This window comes from Lepisosteus oculatus, chromosome 11 (genome assembly GCF_040954835.1).
Source record: "Lepisosteus oculatus isolate fLepOcu1 chromosome 11, fLepOcu1.hap2, whole genome shotgun sequence".
Taxonomy (NCBI): Eukaryota; Metazoa; Chordata; class Actinopteri; order Semionotiformes; family Lepisosteidae; genus Lepisosteus; species Lepisosteus oculatus.
Genome location: NC_090706.1, coordinates 27,135,098 through 27,162,448, shown reverse-complemented (window position 1 = coordinate 27,162,448; position 27,351 = coordinate 27,135,098). Strand labels below are relative to the sequence as shown.

The following is a 27,351-nucleotide window of genomic DNA, read 5'->3' as shown; positions in this document are numbered from 1 at the left end:
AGTTTACTATGGAAAGTATGTGTAATGCCCCAGTTGTGAATCTTGTTTATGAGTTTACTGCGCAAGATGTATTTTAAAGCCAGTATTACTTTCCAAGGGATAAAGGATACAGTAAGTAAATTATTAATTAATTATGCATGTGCAAGAAGAATGCATACAGTAGATCAACAATGTCTCTGTCACGAGCGGTGTGAAGAACCCTTTGCAGGTCGGGTAGTGAACAAGTCCAGTAGGGCAAGGCGAAGATTGAGTCAAGTATGCAGGCAAGGTTGTATCCAAGAGGCAGTAAGAGAGTGTGATCAAATCCAAAGGGCGAGATGGAGACGTAGTCGGGTAAGCAGGCAGGGTCATTATCCAAGAGGCTGTCAAGAGAGTGCGACAAATCCAAAGGGAGAGACAAAGATGTAGTCGGGTAGGCAATCAGTGTCATTTCCATGAGGCTTGAAGGAAAAGGGAATCGCAAAGTTTCAAAAGGTGGGAGCTATGAAAACAGAAGACAATTAAATAGCAGTTGCGGTGGGAAGCAAGAGACGTGATAGGATGATTAGCTTGTGCGTTGTTGTTTTTGGGAATTGGATCGGGCTGATGTCTGATTGACAGGGGTTGTGGGAATGCGCCAGCATTTATCCGAATTATGCTGTTGATTATGTGAGTGTGTGACAGTCTTAGGGTGCACAACCTACTATATGTACAACATCTCATGATTAAACAGAACTTACAGGTACATCCTATTACATTTAACACACATAATTGCCAATTGTGAATTGAGTACCTAATAATATTTTTTCACATCTCAGTTTGCAGTGCAGTAACTGTATACAAAGGAGTATGATAAAATACTCTTCATCCTTTCTTTCTTTTCTTTTTCTTTCTTTCCTCATCCTTTCTTCCCGATGAAGGCAAGAAATCCTGATTGAATTCCTGATTGGCCCAGCTTTGAGTTATTTGTTTTTTAACATGTCACAGCCCTGTACTGGTGCTTCTTCGTCCCTCACTGAGAGCACTTCTGCCCTTCAAGACAGACAGCCCTGGCCGACAAATCCCACCCTCCTCTTTTGGCAGGACTCAGCCAGTCGTGCACTGCTGTTTGGAAAATCCTGGTGTAACTGTAGGGTTCATCTGGAATGGTGATTAAACACTCTGTGAGGATAGGAAATGTATGGAGATGGATATTCTTTTTACAGTTTTTTACTGAACAGTCACATTACACCTGCTGCATTCTCCCTCTCTCTCTATACCTGATTTTTCCTCTGTTCCAGTCACACTCTCCCCATAACCAATCAGAAAACCAATCAGAAAACACAGCAAGTCACATTAGCGCAAACCCATCCACACACTGAAACAGAGAACTCCACACAACTCAAAAATATTTGAAACTGCTCAACAAAATAAAACAACATTAACAGGCCAATGACATAACCTAATCTCCAACACGTAACAGCTGAATTGTAAACCTCGACCTACACTTGGGTGACTGCTTTTATTGATTGTTTCACTAAGGAGATGATGATGTTATCCAGTCAGTCAGCGATTCTATAGGCCATCTCTCGCCACGCTTTCCGGTCTTGAACTTTCCCTTTCAGCTGTTCTATACCTAAGCCAGTGTCCGTTTTGATGGCGTTGAGCCACTGCGTTCTTTGGCGGCCTAGTCTTCTTGTTCCACTGACCATTTCAAGCATCATTGCTTTCTCCAATGAATCTGTTTGCATCACATGACCAAAATAAGTGAGCCGGTGTCTGGTCATCTTTCCCTCAAGCGAAATGTCTGGCTTGATGCGCTCCAGAACCTCTTTATTGGTGACCCTTGCTGTCCATGGTATCCGTAACAGTCTTCTCCAGCACCATAGCTCGAAAGCATTCATCCTCTTTTGGTCAGCTTTTTTCAGGGTCCAGCTTTCACACCCATACATTGAAATGGGGAACTCAATAGCATGGACCATTTTGCATTTGGTTGTGAGGCTGATGTCTTTGCTCTTCCAGATTTGGTGCATGCTCAGCATCGCACTATGGCCTAACGCAATTTGTCACCTGATTTCTGGGCCGCAGTCTCCAGTTTGGTCGATCATGGATCCCAGGAAGCAGAAAACCTTGACGCATTCGATCTCTTCACTATTGATGGTTATTTTGACTGCTCCATTTCCAGCTGTTGTCATGATCGTCGTCTTTTTGATGTTGTGGTGGAGACCCATCTTTTCGCTTTCCTTTTTGATTCTTAATATGAGATATTTCAGACCATCTTCCGTTTCCGCCAATAGCAGAGATTATTAAGATTTCTGCCTCCAATCTTCACACCGATTTCCGATTCTTCCAGATCTGATTTCCTCATGATCATTTCACTTAGGAGGCCATACAGTACTTAATGCTCAGACACAGATGTACTGTATTCATAACATCTCCTCAGTAGGTCTAACTGAACTAACTGCCACTACAGTTAAAGTTGGGTTCTACGGTGAAGGTGACACAGTGAGCTTCTGCTTTGTCCAAATGGTATTTCACAAATTGTCAGTGCTCAGTGCTTGCACCACTCTCATTGCTTCATTCGCAGTGGAGGTTCAATTAACCTCTCAGCATGACCATCCAGTCTGGAAGTTTATAAAACCTTTTATACAGGTGGCCCAACCAATAATCCAGATTCCAAGCTATTCACAATAATTTGAACACAGAGACTCTGTTAAAATTGAGCAGCATGTGACTCCAATCAATCAGAATATTCAGTGATAGACAACAAAAAACACTTGCATTTTTAACTATTAAGTATGACAGCTCTCTCTGCAATATGAATTTATTTTTCAGCAAAGCTCTAGAAATAAAGGACATCACCCAGCACCTCTTTGTTTCAATTCTGAGCTGTTCTGACTGAGTGAAACAGCAGGCATTGATTTAAATTGATTGGTTAATTAAATGTACAGCTTGTGCACCCAAGGCCAGTTTGTAATTATATGGTTGGAAAGATCCTATTCTGGGTAATTTCAACATAAAGTTTTAAGTATAGAGTTTCACCTTTTAAAGTATGTTCTACATGATTTTTGTGTGCAGAATAAATTGCCCTAAGGTTTTTATTATTGTGCCTGTTTTTATTTACCAATGTGTGATCATATCCTAAAAATTAGATACAGGTCTGATCATGTATTTTATTGAATGACCTTCAGTGCAGGGGAATCTTTCAGAAGCAAGATGAGCTACAAAGTTTAATTAAATAAAACATCATTCTTCCTTACAGGCAGAAAACCTATCTGGGTTATTCTGTGTTTGAACCAGACAACGGAATGCCTTAAGACAAAGGCAAATAAAAAAAGAAATTAAGCATAATTAATATTTGTATTATTAGTCAATGTAGCATTTAATATAATTAAAATTCAAAATGGGAACATTTAGGTTTTTTAACCTATAAAAGTGAACTCTTTTCTTAGTTTGCCATCATGATTTTATCTTAATGTATAAAAATTTTCTCCCTCCTAGAATAGAAATAGTTCTTCGTTCTTAAATAAAAGCCACACGGTGCTGCTACAGTACATGTCACTATTTTGCTGTTGTTATGGAAGATTGTTTTTTTGTTTCATCACACTGTAATATGAATGGGCTGCCTATCTGAAGTAGCCCAGACTGGCCTTGAATGTCTAGTTTAGATTCTGAACAAATACTCGGAAAACTGGGGTAAGACCAATTTGTTATGGCAAAGGGAAAACTGAATATATAATTTTGCTAAGGGTAGTACAAAATAATTCAGTCTGGACACAGCAATGTTCTTTCATTTTGTGTTTGATATTCTCTTCTAAACAGTGTCCTGCTCTTATTTGAATACTAATAGTCGGCACTGTCTGCAAGCAGCAGCTCTCACTCTTTTTGGATTTCAGAGGGCTTGAAATGTGCACAGCTGGTGTAGTTGTTATAGCTCTGTTACATCAACCGGACATCTGGAGCCTAAAGGAGAGAAAAAATGTTTCAAAACACTACTTCATTAAAGATGATAAACTGCAGTGTGCAGTAGCTGACCTTATCATACACGTACTGATAAATGTGAGATTGCAGTAATTCAAGGTAATATGATGTTAAGCTTTGGGAGCATAACGTGGAAACCGACAAATAAAAAACAAATTGTTTCCTTAATGATCTTACATTTTCAAATCAATCTTCATGTTTTTATAAGAATACTTACAGATCCTACAGTATAGATTTTGATAAAATGAGACAGATAAGCAGAGCAGTTCTTCCTGACCTATTTAAGTTCCCTGTGTTAACACAGGACATCTAACATTTATACTGCCTCTGGCAGACAGAGGCAGCTCCTGGAAGAAATTGTGACAGAGAATACACAGAACTGACTTTCTCATGGCTCAGTAAAAAGGCAGGATGCTTCAGTGCATATTGCACTGTGAACTGCCCTCCTGACAATGGAAATGCCAGTGCAATAAGAGAGCAGGGTTAGCTTGACAAAAAGATATCATAATGTGATTCGCCTCTTTGAAAAGGTCATACAGAACAACACTGGGCCTCCAATAAAGGTGAAATAGAGCAAGACAGGCGAGGAGAGGACACATACAGCACACAGTTCTTGTTTGTTTGTGTCCTTCCCTTGCTCTTTCAGCCTTTTGATGGCAAGTTGTGGATTGTTTTTAGCCATTCCCTGCTTACTGGGAACCGGCAAAATGTCTTGTCCCCTTGTTCTGAGCATTTTGTGTTGCTGCACTGTTGTTGGCACATTTTCTACTTTTGCAGACATACATACAAGAGAATGCAATCTAGATTAGGTCTAGATAGAAAGCTTTATAATGATAAGCAAGTCTATCATCACACTTCAAATATAAAACAACCCTGAAGATAAGAATGATAAAAGGGAGTTTATAACAAAAGTTTGGGAGTTTGGGAAGAATGATAATAGCCAAGTTCAATCAGACCCAGCTATCAGTATTTCATAATAATTCCTGATGTCATTTCTTGATGTAAAACAATATAATTACTACACCTAATCTCTGTCTTTTCCTAGCACCCATCTCCAACTTTTCAGCTATCCTTTTGTTTCTTTTCACTCTGCATGGGGGTCCTTGTCTCCCCTTCCTATGGCCAGGAGCCTAGCCCTCAGCCAGGCGGTTAAGCAAGATTTTGAGTAAATTATTGCTTAATTGTTGTTATTCCTTGTGAATAAGGACTAAAATCTGTCAACACAGATTGACTTCAAGACTTAACTGGATTTCTCTAAAGTAACATGAGGATCTCTAATTCAGGGAAGTATACCCCTGCTCCTGCAGTGCTTGTATGTATTGGTTTACATCCCAGGTCTTACTGGCCTAAATGTGACCATTATTTGTTTAAATGGACCAATTCTAATAATTTCAGGTCCCAGTGCTTCAGGAAAGAAAACCTGCAGTTGCAACAGCTCTCCAAGACAAGCACTGTGTGCCCTTGATCAAAACCATGGGCAATATAACATTTTCTCGTATAGTAATAAAGCTTCATGTTATACAGTTGTACACTGTATATATTTAGCTAACATTTTTAAGCAAAGCATTTGCTAACATGTAACTAAACAGTAAACAAATGGAAACACAGATCATACATCAAACTGTTTTAGGTTAAAGGATTTGCTACAGTAAATAGGACAAAACAGAGCAAGTTTGCTGCAAGACTCTGCACACATACTCCTGGTCTATAATACATTTTGTCATATTTGGTTGTGCTTTACAACACTGGCCTGTTCTTTCACTCCTCGCTTAGCAATTTGAAAATATTATGTGATAATTTAGTTTCCCTTAGTAACAAGGCACCTAATGTCCTCTGAGCTTTGTAGCACTACCTATGACTTAATTGGTGGTGACATGATCACTGTTCATGTTTGCAACAAAATTGCTTCAGTGCTAGCATTTTATAACTGTCTGATCAGATTGCAGCTTGCAACCTAATTTCAGCTCCTGACCTCCCATGCTTCAGCTAAACAGTCCTTCTATTCTGACACAATAAACCAAAACACTGGTAGTTGCTGTTGTGTCATTGCAGGGGGTCGATAAAGCCTGCTGGGAGAATTATTGCATTGTGAACTGACCTTAGTACACCTGTAGCTCCTCTTGGCCTTGATAGCTTTAGATTTGCCATCTAACTCTAAGGCATAAATCTTCAAACATCCCGGCTCTCCCTGAACAAACTACTGTGCAAACAGACTCTAAGATTAGATAGCAAGAACTGTATCATCAAGTTTGGCTGAAACCCCATGGAGTAGATGTAAGAATGCAGAATATAGTGGATTTACTGTTTTATTCTGTATGGATGTGGATCATCGAATTATATGTTGTGAAATAATTCCCATTCTTTAAGATCTTATGAATCTGAATGAAGTGGCTGTTAAATAGAATGTGAAACTTAATGGTCCCCCCCCCCCTCTTTGGTTATCCTTTTCCCCCTTTTATATGACATTAATACAATATATTAATGAAGCAGTAAAAAGAAAGTGGAACATCAGATTTACAATTGTAAGTGTGGTGGAGATGAAAACCATCACAGCATACTTAATTAAAGTATGCATTAAGCGGCCTAAACTCCATAATTTTGATTTCTGTTTGTTTAAGGGATAATATTTTAAGTAGGTCTTTGCTTTTGATTAGTGTTCCAAGGATTGACTGGAAATTACAAAACTTAACACTTAACACGTTACTCATTAAACAGACTGTAGGGGAAGCTCTAGCCAAACTTCGTGTTGTGTGCACCACACCCATAGATGTGTTTTTTTAACAACAAAGTGATGGCATGCATTGTCTGGCTTAGACCCAAGTGGGTGATAAATAACAGCCTGTTCACAAGCTCCTCTTCAGTTCCATGAAGAAGCTAATGAGCAGTAATCAGGACAGTGCCAGGCGCAGTAATACAATGTTACAGTATGTGTTGAACGCTGGGAGACAAGGAGAAAACACCTCTTTTCCCTTCTAAATTTTCGTTACTACTGTCTGCGATTCCCCACCCCCCTAGCTGTGCCAATGTCTCCCTTGCATGAAGCTGCCTGTTATACCAACAGACATCCATCTCATGAAGGCCTTCTGTCATTGCCTGTGCCTCTGATTGCGTTATATTACTTTCAAAGCAGCTTCACTGTGACCAAGAGGTGTTGGCAGATTCTGTTCAGCCTCATCAGGGCTGATTGGCTTTCATCCCAGCCAACCTACAGTATGATGCCCAACCATGCTATTGCCCCTAGTTGGGGAATATCAAAAGTATCAAACAAGACTTTCAAGTTACTATAGTTACAGAAGTATTACAGGGGAAGGTGAAGTCACACACACTCAACCCATAGAGCTTTAATGGAGATCAGATTTGTTTTCAAATGAATAGGTTTTTGTCATTTAAACGTTTTATTCTTTGTGTTTTGTTTCCTGTTGTTTTATATAAAAAAGAAAAATATAGAATAAAGAAAAACAGAAGTACTATATGTACATGAACTAAATAAATATCCCTTTAAGCCAAAGTGGTCTTACTATCAAGCCACAAATTCTCAATTTTTCCTGAAACCATACTGTGGTTTGTGTCTGTAACCACCTGTGTTTAGAATTGTTTAGTGGTTCCTCATTGCAGACACTGGTCTGCATATTTGTTTAAGGTTTATGGTTAGGGTTTGACCTGTTTCTTGAGTGTTCCGTGCCATTAGTGTGCTAATGAGGTTGAAGGGCACTCAACCAATCACGGTTTTTGGTCATTACAAAGATGTCATTACATTACAGAATTAGTGGGATTCTCACAAACATTCATCTGAGTGATGATATGGTTGAGAGAAATTACAATAAATGTGAATAGCTTTACAAAATGAGATTTCTCATTGAGAAAATTAAAATAAATTCTAGACACATCCACTACTTCTGGGCAGTGGAAGACATTGGGAGAAACTGAATGGAAATAGAAGGAGAGCTAACACTTGTCCAAATGTGCTATAATGGAATTGATCAAGATGTATTTCAAGCAGAACCCCTAAAGGAAAAATATCTGATACAGTACATTCATAGATGGAAACTTTGGGAGGGGAAAAGTTGAGGGCTGTTATTGCACCAGTTAAACACCAACCGAGGCATGGGGTAAAAAAGTGGGGGGATAACCCTACACTGCAGGGCCGTGACTGTGGTGTGGGCACCTGTGCTGGTGAGGCCTGTAACAAGGCCTGGATCCAGTACATACTGTACTGATACTGTGCAGCTCGATCCTGATGGGTGGAGTGGGTGTCAGCAACTGGAGGGTTTCCTGCAGAGACAAAAAAAGGACAGTTGAAAAGGGAGAGGTGGCATAACAAATATACCTCCTTGTCATGCTGGGGTTGGATGCTTGACCCCCAGGAGGAGCAAGAAAAGGGAGAGTGGAGTGTGGAATTGGGAGAAGATAGAGATGGGAGGGGAAAAAGGGAGTCGAAGTTACCAAACCTGTTTGATATTTCAGGAAGGGTTGAGGACATCAGGAGAACTGAAAGAAAAACGCAGATAGCATGGCAGGAACAGAGCTGAGTGTCTTCTGTGAAGAGTTGTAAGTTGAATAAGCGAGAAAGCAACTCCAGTCCTGGCTTTAATAGGCAAAACTGCAGAAGGTATGGTCTTAGTAATGCTAAGCGTTAAACATGTCTGTCTCAAACAAGACCAAAAATTCCATGTGCTCGAAAAGATGCTCACAGAGTTGTTTAAGAGCCCAGGAGCAGATATATGTATGTACAGTATGTATGTGTGGGAGAGGAAATACGACACTGGAACACAATTTATCTTTTTCTCTCTAAGGTAACTTATATTGATGTACAGTATGTATTAGAATGAAACCCCTCAGTAACAGTATAAGTACTGGGTAGTAAGTGTTTTGTAAATTTTAGGACATTTTATTTAATACTTCTTTCTAGGAGGCTAATTCTTACTATAACATGTACATAATACAGACAAACAAGAGTTTACAATTTATATACAGCAGAGTCTTGACAATAGGTACATCTGTCCAGAAAAGTAGCAATGCTTCCTTTGCCTTAGGGAAGATGAATCAAGGCCTTGATAAATAGCACAGAGGATTTAACACACAGTGCACAACAAAAATTACAAGTCGTGTTAGTCTATCAAAAAAAAAACATATTTTCTATTTGAAAACAGCTTCCATCCTGCAGACTAAAAGTTAAAAGATTCAATGGAGACATATTTTCAGTGCTTTACTAGAGTGTAGAATACAAATAATAAAAGCACTTTTGTTTGTGATTTGAAAAGACATAGCTTTGAAAATGAAGTCTTTGTGTTGATTTTCATTGTGCTGAATTCAAAACTCTCATTGTTTAATGTTTTCGTTTAGCAAATAATAGTGTCACATTCAACTGGGTGTCTGAGTCAGAACTGATGCATTCACAGTAAATTATTAAGCTCAGTTTGATGTGATTCACATTTCAATTTTTGCTATGTAGTCATCGTGTCCTTGGAAGAAGGTCTTGAGTCTCGTTTTCTTCTTTTCCTTCAGTGTTGATTTTGGAAGTGGAAATAGCTGCAGAAAAAGACTTGCTTTTTCTCTTTTGGAGCTGCGTGATCTGTTTGTTATTATTCAGTTTCTGGGTTAGAAATTTAAATTGCCATGAGATTCACTTCCTCACTGAAAGGATTGAGTTATCTGGAATCTAAAAATAATCTGTAACATTTGTTACAAGGGATTTACAAGGAGAAATACAGTGGCAACTCTGTTATGTTTGTATAGAGCATTTAATACAGATTGTGTTATTTTCAACATCTGTTTTTAAAAGGATACATTTCTTCTGCTTCTAGATAAAAATTAATTTTTATCTTTTTTCCTCCACTCCAGAATTATAATGATTTATAATGAACTAGATGGCAACAGGATATACTGTATTTAATCATGACAAAAACTGAACCCAAAGAGTATATATAATAACTTGTTTACATGGAATTAAAAGTTGAACCAAAACACATTATTTGCCTTAGAAATGTAATTAGAAATGTACTTGTTTTTTAAATATTTTTTTTGTTTTGCAGAAGGCATTTGTTTTGCTGTTACTAAAACCGTAAAACAGTTCTTCTCTTAAAATCAAGGAAGCAACCCAGAAGTCTAAAATGGCAAAAATCTAATTAGCATTTCAGTCTTAAAGGAAATTAAATTTATGAAATAAGATAACAATTGATTCTTTACTGAACATAAAACTTAAATCAATTCAGGGGTCTGAACGGCACAAACTCAACTATCTTAAGATATCAAAATAAATTTACAGCAAATACTGCCTGGTGGACAATATCATACTTGGTAAACAACCTGAATTGACTATGTTTTTTGTACAGTATGAGCACTAAGACCCTTAATGTATTCTTATATTGTTCCAAGTTACTAAAAAGTAAAAGCAAAACAAAATGTCAAGCCCTTCATGTAAAATTCAGAAGGTTCTAGGCTTAATCTGTCTGTGTAATATTTCATGCAACAACAAAAAAGCAAAAAGCTTGACTTAGTCATTTCTATTTTTTGTTTAATCTCTAAAACTCTTACAATATTACCACCCTCCTTTTATCTTTTTAAATCTCTTATCCTTTCTGCACAACCATTTTCCCCTCAACAGATATTAAAGTACGAAACATTAAATATTTATCCAAAAAAGTTCTACAATCTATCCTATAAGTTCTGCATTGTGGCATCATTTAAAATTTTGTTTTCAGTCTACAGTTGTCTGTAGCAATTTAAAAGCAGAGTCCCATTCATTATCAGGCACGACAGATGGACTATGGTGAGGCATTTGGTTAGAGGAAGTGCAGTTTGAAAAAATAGCACAGTCTTGAGGCAACTGACATACTCTTGACAAGCTTATCTAATGCTGGTTAATCATTAGAGGAATCATTCTTTCTATGGAAAACTGCAAAAGAAAACTTTAAACTGTAATGAATTTGAGTCCCGTATGAATTACTGATATCAGAGCCTTCACTAATGGCAGCGGCATCAGTGCACTTTCTGGAGCTAGAGCAAAGTGGGTCAGAATTTTCCAGAACTTGTGTGACCAATTCTGGTCTTTTAGTCAGATTATGTTGGACAGATCTTGTGGTAGTTATTACAAATAGCAATGTATGAACTTATTTGCTACCAAAACATTTTTTGAGTTCAATCAATATCTACCAGCCTACTCCTTCAACTACCATTAACTATTCAGATAAAGTGGAAGCTCCATCAAAGTAAAGTGGTATTTATGTTATGTACAAGTACAGATATGCACTGATTACAGAGGAGAACAAATCTCCTAAAACAAACCTCCAGTGTCTCCAGCAAATATACAAACGGAAAAACTGTTCATAAACCATTAACAAAATTCTCTCAACAGTTTGGAGACAAGACAACTCTCAACAAGACAGGAGAAATACCCATCAACTGGAAAATTGCATATACTGTATACAGTAGCACCCATCCACATAACTGCGATGAAGCTGAAAGAAGTAATAACAGACCAATAAGAAATACTTTCATTGCATGTAAGGTTACAGAGATTATAAGAAGAACTAAGCTAGAGAATCCTCTGCATTCCTTGTAGGATTCTATGGGGCAGTCAGCATGGATTGAGAGAAGGTAGGTCTTGCTTAACTAACTTGATAGAATTCTTTGAACAACCAACAGTAGTAGGGGATGTAAACAGGGCGTATGAAATAGTATATTTAAAGTATTAAATTGAAACCATTAAGCATTCAAGGTAATGATTGTGTTTGGAATGAGATCAGGGCAATGGAAAATAAACCACACAAATGTTGTCTCCTTTCTTCTCTTTTCAGCATGGAATAAACCTATTACGTGTTCTTTTGGTGTCTACTGTATGCATGCTGACGCAGCTACCCACCTGAACTAAGAAGGAAAACATTGAGCTTGAGGGAGCTCACTATGAAAAACGACTTACAGTACATGTCTGTGTTGATGCATCATTTACAGTACATGTTGTAATTAGAACAGAAAAGCCATGAAAAAAGCTAAATGAATTTTAGGTTATATATAGGTAGAAATACAGTATAAAATATAAATTGAGAGATGTTACTTAAATTGGATCAGTGGATCACTAAGAAATCTAGAATACATTCAATTTTGGCCATCTCAATACAAAAATATAGTGCTGCTTTGGTATCAGTCCAAACAACAGCGACCGGACACATTCTCAAGTTCTCAAGTTCAAAGCAGTGTCATACTGTACATAGAGAAGAACAAACTAAATGAAATGAAACATTGGTCTTGAAAAGGGAAGACTCAAGAGGACACAATTCAAGTATTCAAACTCAAACTCAAAACAGTGGATGTCTTCAGATCTAACAGTGAAACACAAACCAGAGGACTGAATTGGAACTATGAAGCACGCTTAAAATGAGGTACAAAACGAGAGAGAAACACAAAGGGGACAGGTTAGCATCAACATTTAATCTTGACGTGAGTGTCTTTGGAAAGTGAGAGGAAACCAGAACACCTGGAGAAAACCTGCACTAACCTGAGGAGAACTGCCCATAAAAGATCCTCATGACTGGGCTACATTTTTCTCTGTGAAGTCCCAATTTACTAGTAGGACACATATTTACAACGTAGAGAGTGTTACTGTCATCTGGGGGGTGATGTTGGACCCTATGCAGGAATTACTCTGAGCACAGCAAGAGGATGGTAGGAGAGGTCCAGCTCAGGGTTCGACAGGGTGGTCTGAACACAGCAGAGGTGCCAGAGGCGTAGTCCGAGTAGAAGAGCAGGGTTCACACCGGGATATCCACAGGTCAACAAGACAGTAAGCAGGAGGCAAGGTCGGAGCAAACAGGGTTGATAGCTGGGAGACACAATGGGAAGTTTAAGCACCGCCATGGAGAATGAAGGAGCTCTGACAGGAGGTAAACCCAATACTGAGCGAGGACAGATGGGCTCGACAGGTATTAGTAAGCCGCAGGAGAGGGCATGGATGATTAGATCATTTGAGCCCACGCAGGAATGTGTGGAGCGGCATTTGGTGTCATGTGATATCTATTGCCTCATGTAAACACATTAAAGGAGCTCGACTAAGTGGAGATTTGACCCTTAAAGGTATGCCCAATGTCAAGCCAGAGCACTACTTCAGGATCGGAAATGACACAGGCACACCAGTGGAGACTAAAATAGAGAGCTTTTGGTATTTAAATAAGGAATCAGTTCTTTACATAAAGGTTTGTGAGAGTCTGGAACAACCTCCCAGCCATGTTGTGGAATGAACCCAATTCAATGGGATTCACAGAAAAAAAAAATCAGTAAATTACTACTACATGGCCTCCTTCATTTGTAACCTTTCTTACAGTCTTCTTATTGTTAGTTCTTCAGCTGCATGAACTTATAATTGGAAACGCATCATTGTTCAGGGTACATTACCTTCTATAATTGTCCCTACCATTCTTTTTTCAGTAAAAGAGTGATTATGGATAGAGGGAATCACATAATCTCTAGTTCTCTCTTGGCATCCTATTTCCAACAATAATGAACCCCATAAATAATGTCAAAGCACTACTAATGTGACATGTCAACCTTTGATGTAATGACCAAGAATCTCAAATGATAAAAGTGGTTAGTTACTGTATTTTATATTCCCTTTTTTCCCTTCAGGATTAAGTATGTAAATAGGATTTGCCAGACAGTGCTACATTGACACACAGGATTTATAATCTAACAGGTACAGCACGCTCAGCATGGTACAAACAGATTCAAGTTTAAAAGGATTTAGAAAAAAACTTTGATCTCCCTCTCCCTGACTAGCAGCATCCAGTGTCTTTATGAATTGTAAAATAAGAGGAAAGAATACAGAGACAAGAGAACTCGTGACCTACTGTCAGGACAATTGCTTTTCTTTTATCTGTTTTTTTTTTAAAATAACAATAGGGCTATTTTTCTATTATTAAAGGAAGAAAAGAAAACATTCTTACTTTTGAGTACCACAACAATTTTCTTCAACATTTCTTTTAAGCAAAACCTAATATATATATATAGTGTACTGTATATTTAAAGCTAAATAGCGCTTAAATAAATAATACAAAATTCTGCAGTGTGTGATTGAAAATGTTTAAGATATCAATAATATTTTGCCTTTTGTTTATAATCATAGTAAAGGAAAGTTTAAAGGAAATAAATTAGTTTATTTCTATTTCTATTTAAACTATTGTAAATAGTTTAAATACTCTGTTAATCTTTCTGACTTGCAAAGGGTCCTTGAATTTCATTTCAGAGTGTTACTGACATATATCCCAGTAAGTGGCTTTAAGGATTCACCAGGAACAGATGTAGGTTTCTGGATTGTGATCTACAAAACACAATGTCTCCCAAAGACCTTCCATCTATGAGATTAATTTTTTTGACTTATCTTAAGCTCAAATGTACATTTATTTTGCATCTCTTGCCTGAAATAAGTTTTGCTTTTTGCTAGCTGTAATTCAAGCATGTTTTCACCATTTAAAAGTCTGGTTAAAACATAATAGTAATATTGCATTTGGCTTTAGCAGCAGTTTTGTTTTCTTCTAGGAAAAAGTGACCTTACTCCATGTTTGATTATAGGATAATATGAATAACATAACTAATTCTAATTTTTCATTAAAATATTTCCCTAATGCACAGTATACAAATGTTTCCTGTTTGGTTTTCCTTTCAGTTGATTAGCAAAAGTCAGCTGTTTTGTTTTTTTACCTTCAACAAGGACAATTGCTCATTTTCTTTCTTTTAATAGCTTCCCTCCCTGTACTGGCCAGGCACATTTACCATGATATAATTGTCTTTTCAATCCCAAATTAATAATGTTTATGAAAGCTTATCAGATGCGTGTGGGGAAATCAAATGCAGAGCTCAACACTAAAACCAAGAGGATTCTAAAATGCCATACCATTGTAATGCAAGTACAAAATTAATGATGGATAATGCTGGATTTAGAAGACAAAATGGAGCTCTATGTAAAGTAAAGGTACTGTAACTGCCTTCAGTCTTATATAAAGTATCTAATGACTTGAAGGAGATCCAGATAGCAAACACTCACACTAATTAAAATGCACAGCCATAAACAGGCCAATTGCTCCTTCTTTTCCTGAAAATTAATGACCAAGGAAGTTATTGTAACACTAATAAAATGCACAACAACATCCTCATTTCAGGGCCCATCCATTTTACAGTATTTATCTTTCACATCAGCAAAAGAGCCTGAGTAATTTGTGATACATATTTGCATTGGTAGGCAGAGAGAGTTGTTGTGACTGGTAGTTTTCCCAGTGTTTTAAAACAGAAGGTTCATATACAGGCTAATAATCAATAAGGTTGAGTCCATATACTTCTCACAGTTCTTTCATAATCTTCATTTTATATTAATAAATATATTAATATTTATTGCTACTGGTCAGCAGCTACTGGTCAGCAGCTTTGTGGAGTGGTGTGGGGTGAACCACTTGGAACTGAATGTTACAAAGACAAAGGAACTGGTGGTAGATTTCAGGTGGAAAAAGGTCAAACCTACTCCTGTCTACATCCATGGGAGTGGCGTGGAGATGGTGGACTCGTACAAGTACCTGGGAGTGCACATCGCTGATAGACTGGAATGGTCTAAGAACATCGAGGCCATCTATAAGAACGGACAGAGCCGACTTTACTTCTTGAGGAGGCTCAGGTCCTTCAATGTGTGTAGTAAGATGCTACACACGTTTTATCAGTCGGTGGTAGCGAGTGCCATTTTCTACGCAGTGGTGTGCTGGGGCTCTGGGATTAGAGCAGTAGATTCCAAAAGGCTGAACAAGCTCATCAGGAGAGCGAGCTCTGTCATTGGGTCTGACCTGGACCCCTTGGAGGTAATAGCTGAGAGGAGAATGATGTCCAAACTGGAGGCCATCATGGACAACTTCTCCCATCCCCTCTATGACAGGCTTGCAGGAATGAAGAGCACGTTCAGCAATAGACTGATTCATCCACGGTGCGACAGGGAGCGCTACAGGAGGTCATTCTTGCCGTCTGCCATAAGACTGTACAACGCATCCACCTCTGTCTTGGCAGAGGCAACAGCGACAGTGACCTGTTTCTGGACTAAACGCATATACACATCTACTGCTACATCTGTTCTCTTTCTTTTTCTTTTTCTTTTTCCCGTTTACAACCACTTTCGTGCAATATATGCCAGGGACCTGTGCAATACATTTATATTTATATTTATATCTATGGTTACATCTATATTTATATTCATACGTGTGATACGATTTTCTGTGTACTGTTCTGTTCTAGTTTCCTCTTGTGTGTCCGGACTGTGAGTAACTCTTGTATTGTATTGTATGTATTGTACTATTAGTATATAATTCGTTACACTGTGGCTGTGTTGTGTGTGTTAAGCTGCTGTTGCACTGCAATTTCCCTCACGGGATCAATAAAGTATCTATCTATCTAATAAAGATACATTCTTATTCAGATAGTTTGTTCCAGAGCTGATTTTCAGAACAGAAGCAGCGCCTTCTGATAATACAATGATTTGTATGCAGAGGTAATTTTGTTAATTACTGAGCAGCGAGTGACTCTCCATGCATATTAGTTGACAAGATCAGTCTTGCCGCAGTGCTCATGTGTACACTTGCTTTATACAGTCAGTAGAAAGCATATTAACAATCTGCAAGTCCCCCTCTCCCAAAAAGAAATGATTGGATTTTGATTTTCTAGATTATACAAAAGCACTGGAATGATCTTGACCAGGTTAGAACTATGGAGAGTCCTTTTCCCAGGCTGCATAATGTAGGGGTTATAAATTCTGTTTTAAGAAAGTAAATACTGTGTACTGTAGGAGAATTACACTTTAAAGAAAAAATTAAAAAACTCAAAAACTTAGGAAGCCGTTTTGCCTGTTGAATAGTTCATCTATAGCATGGATGCCCTAGAGCTAGATCTTATGGAATTAGAAAAAGATTGACAGTGCCAATAGAGAGAAAATTTATTTTTCCAGTGAGTACACTCTTATTTAATGAAAATTTTGTTTCTTTATTTTAGTAGATTAATTAATGTGACCTATAAAATGAGCAGGGACACATCTTTAAGAAGTGGGGCTGAACTTAAATGACGAATAGGTGCAGGTATAACGTTTCTTTTGTTTATTCAGGTCACAGAGAGGCCGTGAGTTGTGTCCGGTGGTGATCTATGAACAGTAAAACTGTTATATTAATGTGTGAATGTGTGATCGTTCATTGTGCCCCATATCATGCACTGTGGTAAAGATACTTTAGGTATTAGCAGTACAAAAATTTGTTTTACAAGTTGGATCATCATCAGTTTAAAATACAGAACAGAAGTTTGGGAGGAAGGCTAGATCCTAATCTCATCTATTTCTTTTCTCCTACAGTATATATAAATTATATACAGTATATATAATCTTCTGGATTTCTCTTTACACATCCCAACAGCCACCCCCCTTGCAGCAGGTAAAAAGTATTTTTGTCCATTTGTTTTCCTGTTTTGAAACTTGGATTCTGATCACCCTGTTGTTGCTCTCAAAGTGCTTTCTGTTGGTTAAATATGAAAGGCAGTGGATCTTGGGAGTGGTCATAAAAGCGCTCTTTATGAAGTGGATTGCAGTCAAGAAGGGTGTTCTTTCTTTCTACTGCTTCTTGCAGAGTGACATGTATCCTGATTCTCACATTATACATGATGTGTGAACCCTCGTGCAAATAAATGGGCTGTTTTTTGTTGTCCCATGATTTTTTTGTATAAAAAAAAAATCATATACAGTATCGCTTTCACTGGTGTAAGTGATAGCTTTCAGTTCGGTCTATTGTATCAGAATTACCCTAACAATTTCCCACATTCCAAAGTCCAGACCATCAAGCTCAAGATTTTGTGATGTTCTGAGCATTATGTTTTTCAGGTGCACATTTGGACCATCTAGACATATACCACTGTGAATTAAGTAAAGGTCTACAAGAGCTCTGCTTCTTTGACCGTTGAAAACACACTCCCCATCAATCCACACTCCCTCCCCTGACTGGGTACTGCAACTTGAATAAACTGCATGCTGATCTGTTGAGCTCTTTGTCTGCTTTTTGCAGTATTGATTTAATCCAGAGATCAGCAGCAACCAGCCCTCTATATTGTGACAAAAAGCTCAAAGTGTTATCATTTTTTTCCATTTTTATTTCTGAAGGCATATTTTAATTAGTGCATTCATTGGAAACCATGATAGTCCTTGCTTTAAAAATCATTTAAAGATAGCAGAGTGAAATAAATATAAAGAAATGAAAGAGAGTGCTGTACACCTCTCTCATCTCTTTTTACAGGCAGGCATCCCATCTCTTCATCTGACACATAATTAACCCACTTCCCTTCATTCTCCTTTGTTTCTCTGTGCTACACTGCTAATAAAAATACTCCTTTCTTATCGACAATTTAAAGACACAGGGGCAGAATCCTGCTCTTGTGTTATTACTACAAGGACTTGATTTATATATCTTCTTCAACACCATGCCTCACAGTTAAGCACTTAACTGGCATCTAGTGGAAATGGTTCCAAAGACATGGCATTTCCACTCACCTGTTTTACACAATCATGAGTCCAGTCCTGGCCTCTTCTTAACTGGACAGGACTGGAATCACTCTGGGTAGGTGATGGTGGATCACTAGCAATAACAATATTTAAAAGAATTAAGTGTACTGAAAGGTTTACAGAGGATTTTAGTTTAAATTTGTCTTAATCCACGTCTTAACCTCCTGGCCATAGGATGAGGCCTAATTTAGGTCATTAAAAGCTGGGACGAAACCCAACACAAAATCTTACTACAGGACCAGGAGTATAGAGTACACCCCTGAGTTAAAGAACCTTATGTTATTTTACAGAAATCCACTAGCAGTCCGTTTAGTCTTGAAATCTTCTGTCAATTAAATCTTCTGTCAATCGGACAGAATACTCCTTACTCACTACAATTAACACCCAAAAATTTACACCCAAGAATTAAGCAATGTCTTAGTTAAAATTTGGCTTAAGGCTGACCTCCTGGCCAGAGGACGAGAAGGAGGCTGGGACCCACATGTAGACTGAGAAATGACCAAGAGGCAGCTGCAAAGCTGGAGATGGGGTGGAGGAGGGATTCAAAAAGATGTATGCGAGTGAGAGAAGGGGATAATGTGTAGTATTTATAATGTTTTAGGTAAGGAAACGACATCAGCAGTGATTGCAAATTACTGACAGTTGAGTCTGATTGAACTAGGCTGTTGTCACCCCCTCCCCCCCCCACCAAACTTTAGTTATAAACTCCATTAATACAACATCCGAATTCCAGATCACTGGAATTCCAGGACTGTACATCCAATGTAATGTGAACATTTCTAACATTTAGTTGATTTTAGGACAGATCAGAAATTAATTTAAACCTAGTGCCCACATGCTCTCATAAAAGGGATTAGGTCTAGTGCTGAGCTAGGATTATGGTTAGAAGAACTGGTAAAGTTTGACATTTTTAACCACTATGGTGGTACTATAGAAATAATAACCAAAATTAATTTCAGCGATACGAGCACAATATGATTGCTCTCATAATTCTAATCATTGCTAAAACTTAGCCTTAACCTGAATAGCTGTCTAGTTTCAGTGGAAATTCTAACTGTAACCTTAGTTCAGGTTTAACACATCTGAAATATACACCCGTTAACAGTATTAATAATTGATTTTGATTAATTTACATAACATTAATCCGACCTGCTCCTCCCACACAGACACAGAAAAAAATTATTGTTGGTTAATGCACCAACCAAAATCTGTGTGTATTCAAACTTTGGATATCATACCGTACTTCTGCTTTTCACAAGCACCTATTTTCTGGGTGACTCATACTAAGCACACAGTCATTTTTTAATCTTAGTCATATTTTTTTTGAGGTTCACATGATGTTCTTGCTTGCAGGCTTTGATGTGCGTTTCTCTATTGACCATGAAGTGCAAACAGAATAAGAATAATTGAATGCTTCGCAATATATTCAGGAGCCAGTGAGCTGAAAAAGACTGCTTTACTGGAGTCTTATTCAGTCTGCACACAAACCATGTGTCTAATAATGGATTTTACCCAAATACAGTACAGAGTAGAAGATACTCTTTCATTGAACTGAAGATAATTTTAGAAATGTCACTTATAAATGATGAAGTTATTGAGCATGTCATTTAATAATTGTTACTGTGTTCAGAAACGTAAACGCATTTCTTTCTTTTTTTTTGTACTTTTGGCATTTTGATTGTGTTGACAGGGATATGCTGTAGGATTTGATAGAGCTCTATCCTTGAATTCAATACTTAAAAAAAATGTTATTCTTTTTCAGATCAGAAATATGAAAAATCTAACTGAATTTTATAGTATTAACCTTATGTTTCCCCAGTCTCAATGGACTGCATTTGGATGATAGATTCAATATCGACTCGAACCTGGAAAGAGGAAACAATTTTAATTAAGTATTTTTTCAGTGAGCAGGATTGGAGTTAAAATGTCTGCTCTCTTGTAATTCCATCCAAACTTTTTTGTTGGTAAGGAATAATTTGATTCAGTTCCCTTCTGCTTTTCCCTGTGTTTGACTGTTGGTTTCCTCAGACCTCAAAATCTGCAGTAAGTGGAAGAGATTGAAGGCTGACGAAGATGTTCAGTTCTTTCTCTTCCAACCTTTAGCTTCCTGCAAGTGGATGTAAATGAGCTACAGTGGCTCTTGAGCCAGGAGCTCAACTAACACTAACTCTCCAGTCCTCTTGCAGGGTGGCTCATTAGTGGCAGCTGTGGCGTGATGCCAGGCTGTGAAACTCCAGTTGGGATTCCAGATGTCAGTTTTGCATTTCCCACACATTCTTGGCGAACATTCAATTAGAGAGAAAGACTAACGAGTCTGTTCTTTAAAGGCAAAAATGTGTTTTCTATAGAGCCACAGTATGGCAGACAGGTTCAATTTTGGAACACAGGACAAATTCTGGAGAAACAGGCAGTCCACACTACAGAGACACTGGGTAGGACTTCATGCCACAACAGACTGAATGTGTGCTGTTGCTGGCATGCTATGTGACACAGTGCCAGAATCAGAAATGTTTTGGCTTCCTGTCAGGCTGTCTCAGTGGGTCTGTCAATTCACAATGCACTAATCGAAAAGGTTAAGAGTTTGGAAGTGACTTGCTGACCCCTGTGGAGTCGGTGGACACACTTTTGTCATCTCTTGCTGTATTTCAGTCACTGAAATCCATTCTTCACTGAGTCAGGGAGAGCTGGGAGCAAAGCTGTCAAAGCAAGCTGTCGACAGCTCCACTCTTCTCATGCTGGCTATTGCCTTTTCTACTTGCATGTTGGCTACTTCTGACAAAACATGTGGAGAAGCAGCTGTGAAGAAGGTAATAAGCAGTGACATCTCAGAACTTGGGAATGAAAAGTGCTGGCTGTTGTAAACAGTTGTGAATTTTTACATACTGATCGAAAACTTCCAGTGATTAAAAGGATGGCAACATGCAACAGACTCTGTGTTCTCCCTGGTTTTGTTTGGCTGATATACTGTAGATATAAAAAGGACATTCTAGTACTAGGAATCCAAAACTTTATGGAAAAATTAGTCCTCCTAGTCAATGGTTTTCAACCATAGTTCTGTGTGACCGTGTGACATCTGTTTTTCATCCCTATAAAGCTCTGAATTAATTGGATTAATTTATTTGTGCTATAGCTAGTTAACTTAACTTTCAGTTCATAAGTACTTGGTTGGGGTTATTAATTTGTGTCAATCCTGAAACAATTTCGGTGTTTCACACCTGTGAGTGGAATCTACTAGTAAGTAATTGAACCTCTGCAGAACTCTGCATTTTTATATTTAAGACTCAATACAGTGTCATTCTCACTTGTGTCTTGATACCATTAACTGCTAAAGCTCTACAGAGAAACAAAATAAAAAATCCACTTGATATGCGAGCTGAAGAGTGAATGGATGGAGCTACATGTCCTTACAATAAAATCGGTGCTGCAGAGGATCTTTGAAACCAAAGACTGAGTGCACAAGCTAGTAGAAACTAGTTAGACTTCTTATCAAGCAATAAGTTCAATTAAAGTGATCAAATTAGATGTCAAAAGAGGCCATACTGTGAAGTGAAATGTGTATTTTGCAAGGTGCCTAACTGCTTTTTTGTAGACATGCTAGATGAGGAAAATTGAGCATGGCAGACTGCACTGCAGATTTAACCAAAGAAAACAGTTAATTGTACTTAATCCAAAGATCAGTAATTAAAATCGAATTAAGCATGCCTTACCAACTTTTTCTCTTCATTTCACAATTGTAGGTGGCACATCACATTGAGATGAGACAACAAAACTTTCCTGACTTTCTCTGGAAAAGGCCTTATGCTAAGACCAGTGACTAATAAGCAATGTACCAGAGTCCTCAGCTGTTTCCAGCTGTGGGGATAAATATTTTTATTGTGCTTTTTTTGTGTCTATTCCAAAAAGTAGAAACTGTGTGAGGCACATGAAAATAGCCTGGGTAATAGAGAGAGGTACAATTCAAAGATCTGTATCGAGAGGAATCTAGTTTTAATTCTCATTTCAACATGCCTATCCACCTGTGACATTCTGAGTCCTGGCATGACACTTATGTTACATAGCTGACATTGTAGTCAGCAATAAATTGCGAAACAGTCATTTTTCATAGTCCGACATCAGAGCAACAGGAGTGTTTCTGTGTAAGGATTCAAGATTTACCCTGAAAGGAAGCTTCTTCAATGCTCAGTAAATAAAACTCCTATTAAATTGCGTTTATGCCTTTAGAAAACAAATTAATTGGTTATTTTAAAACCTGCTCACTTAAACTGTATGTTAACAGATATTTTATTTAAAAATATAATTGTAGTACTTGTTTTTCCTGAATGCAACAAAAGAAAAACTCACATACAAGCAGTCCTTGTTTAAGATTCATATAGTTAACCTGGGGACAGTTTAGCACTGTATCTGTGCTTAAAGATGTTTTATGATGTGAGATGTGCTCTGGTTTCCAGAGTACCTGAAGAGCAATTAAAAGTAAACAGCCCATTGTATTTGCTTCCACGTTCCATGGAGCTGGTTTTGCTGTTGCATAGTGATTGAAAATAAATGCCATTACTTAAGCAATGCAGCACTGCACCATAATGGAAACTTTATCGGTAAATGAAAGTGAAAAAAAAATAAATTGCCCCATGTGAATAATAAGTAAAGGAAACAAGAAGCATGACAGAAAATGTTGATTTCTTTTTTCTCAATACATTTATGCATCCTACCGTAATGAAAGTATATTATAATTACAGGAGTATTTTTTATGATTTGCTTGCATGTTGTGGTGCATAATTAAAGGTACAGCACATATTCTAAGATGACTAGAGCCAACCCATGTGCAAAAGGAAAATTAATATTGAAAACCCATGTCTTTTTGAATTCAACAAAGGGATCATTCACAAAGTAAGGTATATAAAGTAGTTCATGGCTACAGTCCATTCTATTAACCTAGTGCCAGACATTGTTCTAGTGGGAAAAAGCAGGCAGTAATTGATGATTGCCCTGATTAATACATTATTACCAAAAATACCATGCTTCAGTTTAGCCAGAAAGGATACTCAAAAACAAGCATGGCTGGAGCTGGTTCTGACACCTGGAATCCAAATGCCAGCAACCCCGATAACCCCTGATGATCTGTAGCTGATGGTACAGAAAGAATCAGCATTGATGAGTGCATTTCAAATGATGAAAGTAAAATGTAAACAGTAACATGTACAACCTCCAATTTACATCACAAAATAAAATATATTTCCAGGTATGTGTTGTGCCATATTGCCGTTATTGTCTGCGATTCAGATGAGGCAACACAACTCCCAGTGATGTGAACCTGCCCTAGTACATTGCAAACAAGCAGTCTTGTGAATGTATATCTTTAAATCCAATAGAAATAATGCTCTGACTTTGAGATGGTTTTGCAAATAGTTATGTGGTAAAAAATCTGCTTGCACAACCTATACTTAATTTGCTGGTACACATCTTTACATTAATCATTACAGTAATTAATGTGCGGGAAGGGCTGGTTTAAGTCTCAGTTCTTGTGAACTCTCTCTTTCACCCATTATGAAACCAGCAGTTTGTGACAACATTCACAAAGTTAATGATTTTGTGCTTAATTTGAAATTTGTCAAATTTTGTGATACCATCAATTAATTCATACCAAGATTTAATAACTGGTCTAAGAAATTGGGACAGCAGTTCCCCTTTTAACCATAATGTTTTTTTAAAAAACTGAAAATTGGAAGAATGTATTTTGTTAATTCCCTTTAACTTTGGATTTTGTTTATGCTTTATTTTTTAGCAAGAACATCAAGAGCCCCATCAATGCCACTTCGTTTCTCAATTTCAAGGAATCCAGGTCCACAAAAACATCCAAACAGACTAAACTGCCTCACCACAGAAGCCCTGACTTTCCAGAAAAGTGAGTTGGAAATTAATATAAAATGTAGCAGCTTTGGAAACAAATAAATACAGTATTTGTGATGCAATCACCAGATCTGGATGAATATACAGTACAGTACAACAAAGGAAGATACAATATCTTTTTTCCCTTAAGGATGTAACAGTCAAGGAAAGTTAAGGTCTTGACAATTAAAACATGAATAATGACAATGAAAAGTTTCTATTTACAGTTTTTATCAGCCTAACATATAGCAAACAGCCTATGCTCATAGCTGTGTTCTTCCAGTTGGAGCCCAAACCTGGATTACTGAAGCAGTGCTGACATGAAAAGACACATTTCTAAGCAGGCCCAGTGATGAGGATGAAGGCTGACCTGTTTCTGAAAGACTTCCACACTGGTTTCAGGTCAGAGAGTAATACAAACAGTTCCATCTTTACCACGTGGTTCAATCATTTTATATTTTTCAAACTGAATAATTGAATCAAAATCCTGGATATTCTGGGGATCAAGAAATCAGAATCCTTTAAGGGATCTAGAAATGACCGTCTGATAGTGGATTGTGCAGAAATCATTTTGGAGAACTGTCGGATCTTAAAGACAAAAGGCAATTTCATTTAGATTACAAATACCCTAAGACTTTTGATTTCCTGGTTGCTGTTGCTGTTAAACCTGATGTTGTCGATTGAAAATATGTGGTGGGAGAAATGTATGTGTATCAACACCAAAGCTGAGAACTTCCATGAAGCATTCCAACTGAGTGGAGGAAAGTCTGTGGCAAATGGAGGATTCACTAGCATGGATATCCACCATAAATGATAAAAACAACACTTCAAAGTTAACACTGGATATGTAACTGTCTAGATTATTTGGTAGTTACAAATGAAAAAACTGCTTTGTTGAACAAAGATTTGAAAATAATATTTTATTTTAAAATAAATTAATAATGCTTCAAACGTGTAACTGTATTCCAAATTGATTGGAATTCTCATTGCTGGACATTTCAATAACACCATTGGAGACTGAATTTCTAACGTCTGCCTTCAAGGAGTTGATAGATGCTTGTTGACTGACAATGAGATCACTACACTTTTCAGCAATAGACTGTGTTGACAGTATAGATAATAGATAAGAAACTGGACCTACCACATCTTCTACTGTGATATGAAATTATCCATGAAGCACCTGAAGCAGAGCAAATGTTTTCTGTCTGTGCATTTTATTTCTTTGAAAACATTCTACTTTTCACTCAGTGTAAGAAATTGTTTTTTTTAAAAAAGGCTGTTGCTAACACAGATTCGTACAAAAAACGAAAATTTCCTAATTGCATTTGTTTCATTTTCAGACTTTTTTACAACTCCAAACTCTTTGTTCAGATACAAGTACAATACATGTGACCTGAAATTCCATCTTTATTTAATAAGCTTTCGTATATTTTTGGTGGCAGTTTATATACAATATGCTATCTGTTTATGAGATGAAAGAGGTGGCATGCTGTGAACCTAAAAAAGGGGACCAGCAAACAGTGCTTTCTAAATCTTCCCATTATATAAATATACATTTTTGTATGAAGTATAAAGATAAAAGATGTCATACACACAGGATCCTTTACTTCCAGAGCAGGAGATCATGGTGACCAGGATTGTGATAATTAGAGATCGAGTTAATTATTTGGTAAGAAAAAAGATAACTCAATTTACTTACATAAAACCTAGCTAATCCAACTGCCAGATTTTCTATGTCTCTCTCGAGCTTTTAAATCACCTGATCCTCAACATTCTTGCCACCCTTAGCAAGTCTGGTACTGCCCTGAGTTGGTGTACATCTTGCCTTTTGGGAAGATCCTTCCAAGTGCCCCAGAGAAGTGTGGCTTAGGAATCACGGTGTTAATCAACAGGGATCACACAGGGCTCTCAACTGAGACATCTCCACCTCTCTGAATATCAGCTTGCTTGGTATTATCCGCATCATATCCTCGCCAGATTCTTGTATCTTTGGCTAAAACGAAATGACTAAAACATAAAAATAACAACACAGATTAGAGAGATCTGACCTGTGCCTTTTGCCTGATTGTTTTTGATCTTTAATCAGGACTTAATGTGATTAATTTATAATTAATGTATGTCCTTTTCCAACAATCCAAGGTGTCAACTGATGATCCTTGAGCAAAATGATTTTTGAGCACAGTTTATAATCCCTGATATCATTATCACTGCATTCAGCATTACCAGGCTTTATATTGCACACTGCAAAGGACCATCTATACAAAGTGCCTTGCTTCAGATACAGTGTATGTTATAATAATAATTAATAATTGCTTACACTTATATAGCGCTTTTCTGGACAGTCCACTCAAAGCGCTTTACAGGTAATGGGGACTCCCCTCCACCACCACCAATGTGCGGCATCCACCTGGATGATGCGACGGCAGCCATAGTGCGCCAGAACGCTCACCACACAGCAGCTATCAGTGGGGAGGAGAGCAGAGTAATGAAGCCAATTTATAGAGGGGGATTGTTAGGAGGCCATGATTGATAAAGACCAATGGGAAATTTGGCCAGGACGCCGGGGTACACCCCTACTCTTTTTGAGAAACGCCCTGGGATTTTTAATGACCACAGAGAGTCAGGACCTCAGTTTTACGTCTCATCCGAAATACGGTGCCTGTTTACAGTATAGTGTCCCCGTCACTACACTGGGGCATTAGGACCCACATGAGCCGCAGGGTGAGCGCCCCTGCTGGCCCCACTAACACCTCTTCCATGTTGACTTTGTTGTGTATAGTACACTCTTGCCCCATGCTGTGTGTTTACCAGACTGGAAAAGTATCCATGTATTACAGAATGTGGTGTGGAAACAGTGTTCTTTTAATACATTATGTAATTAGATGGCAACAAATATTTAGAACAATATGTATGAAAACTAATATACAGTATAATAGATGTATTTATTTTAAATAAAATTCAAGTGTATGGTCTGA

The 27,351-nt window shown here is 37.7% G+C and overlaps 1 long non-coding RNA gene across 1 annotated transcript; it reads left to right on the top strand.

Moving 5' to 3' along the window:
* Window positions 1-27,351, top strand: LOC138241765 (uncharacterized). The gene is made up of 2 exons (XR_011191040.1): window positions 1-111; window positions 24,273-27,351. It is a non-coding gene; the product is annotated as an uncharacterized lncRNA (long non-coding RNA).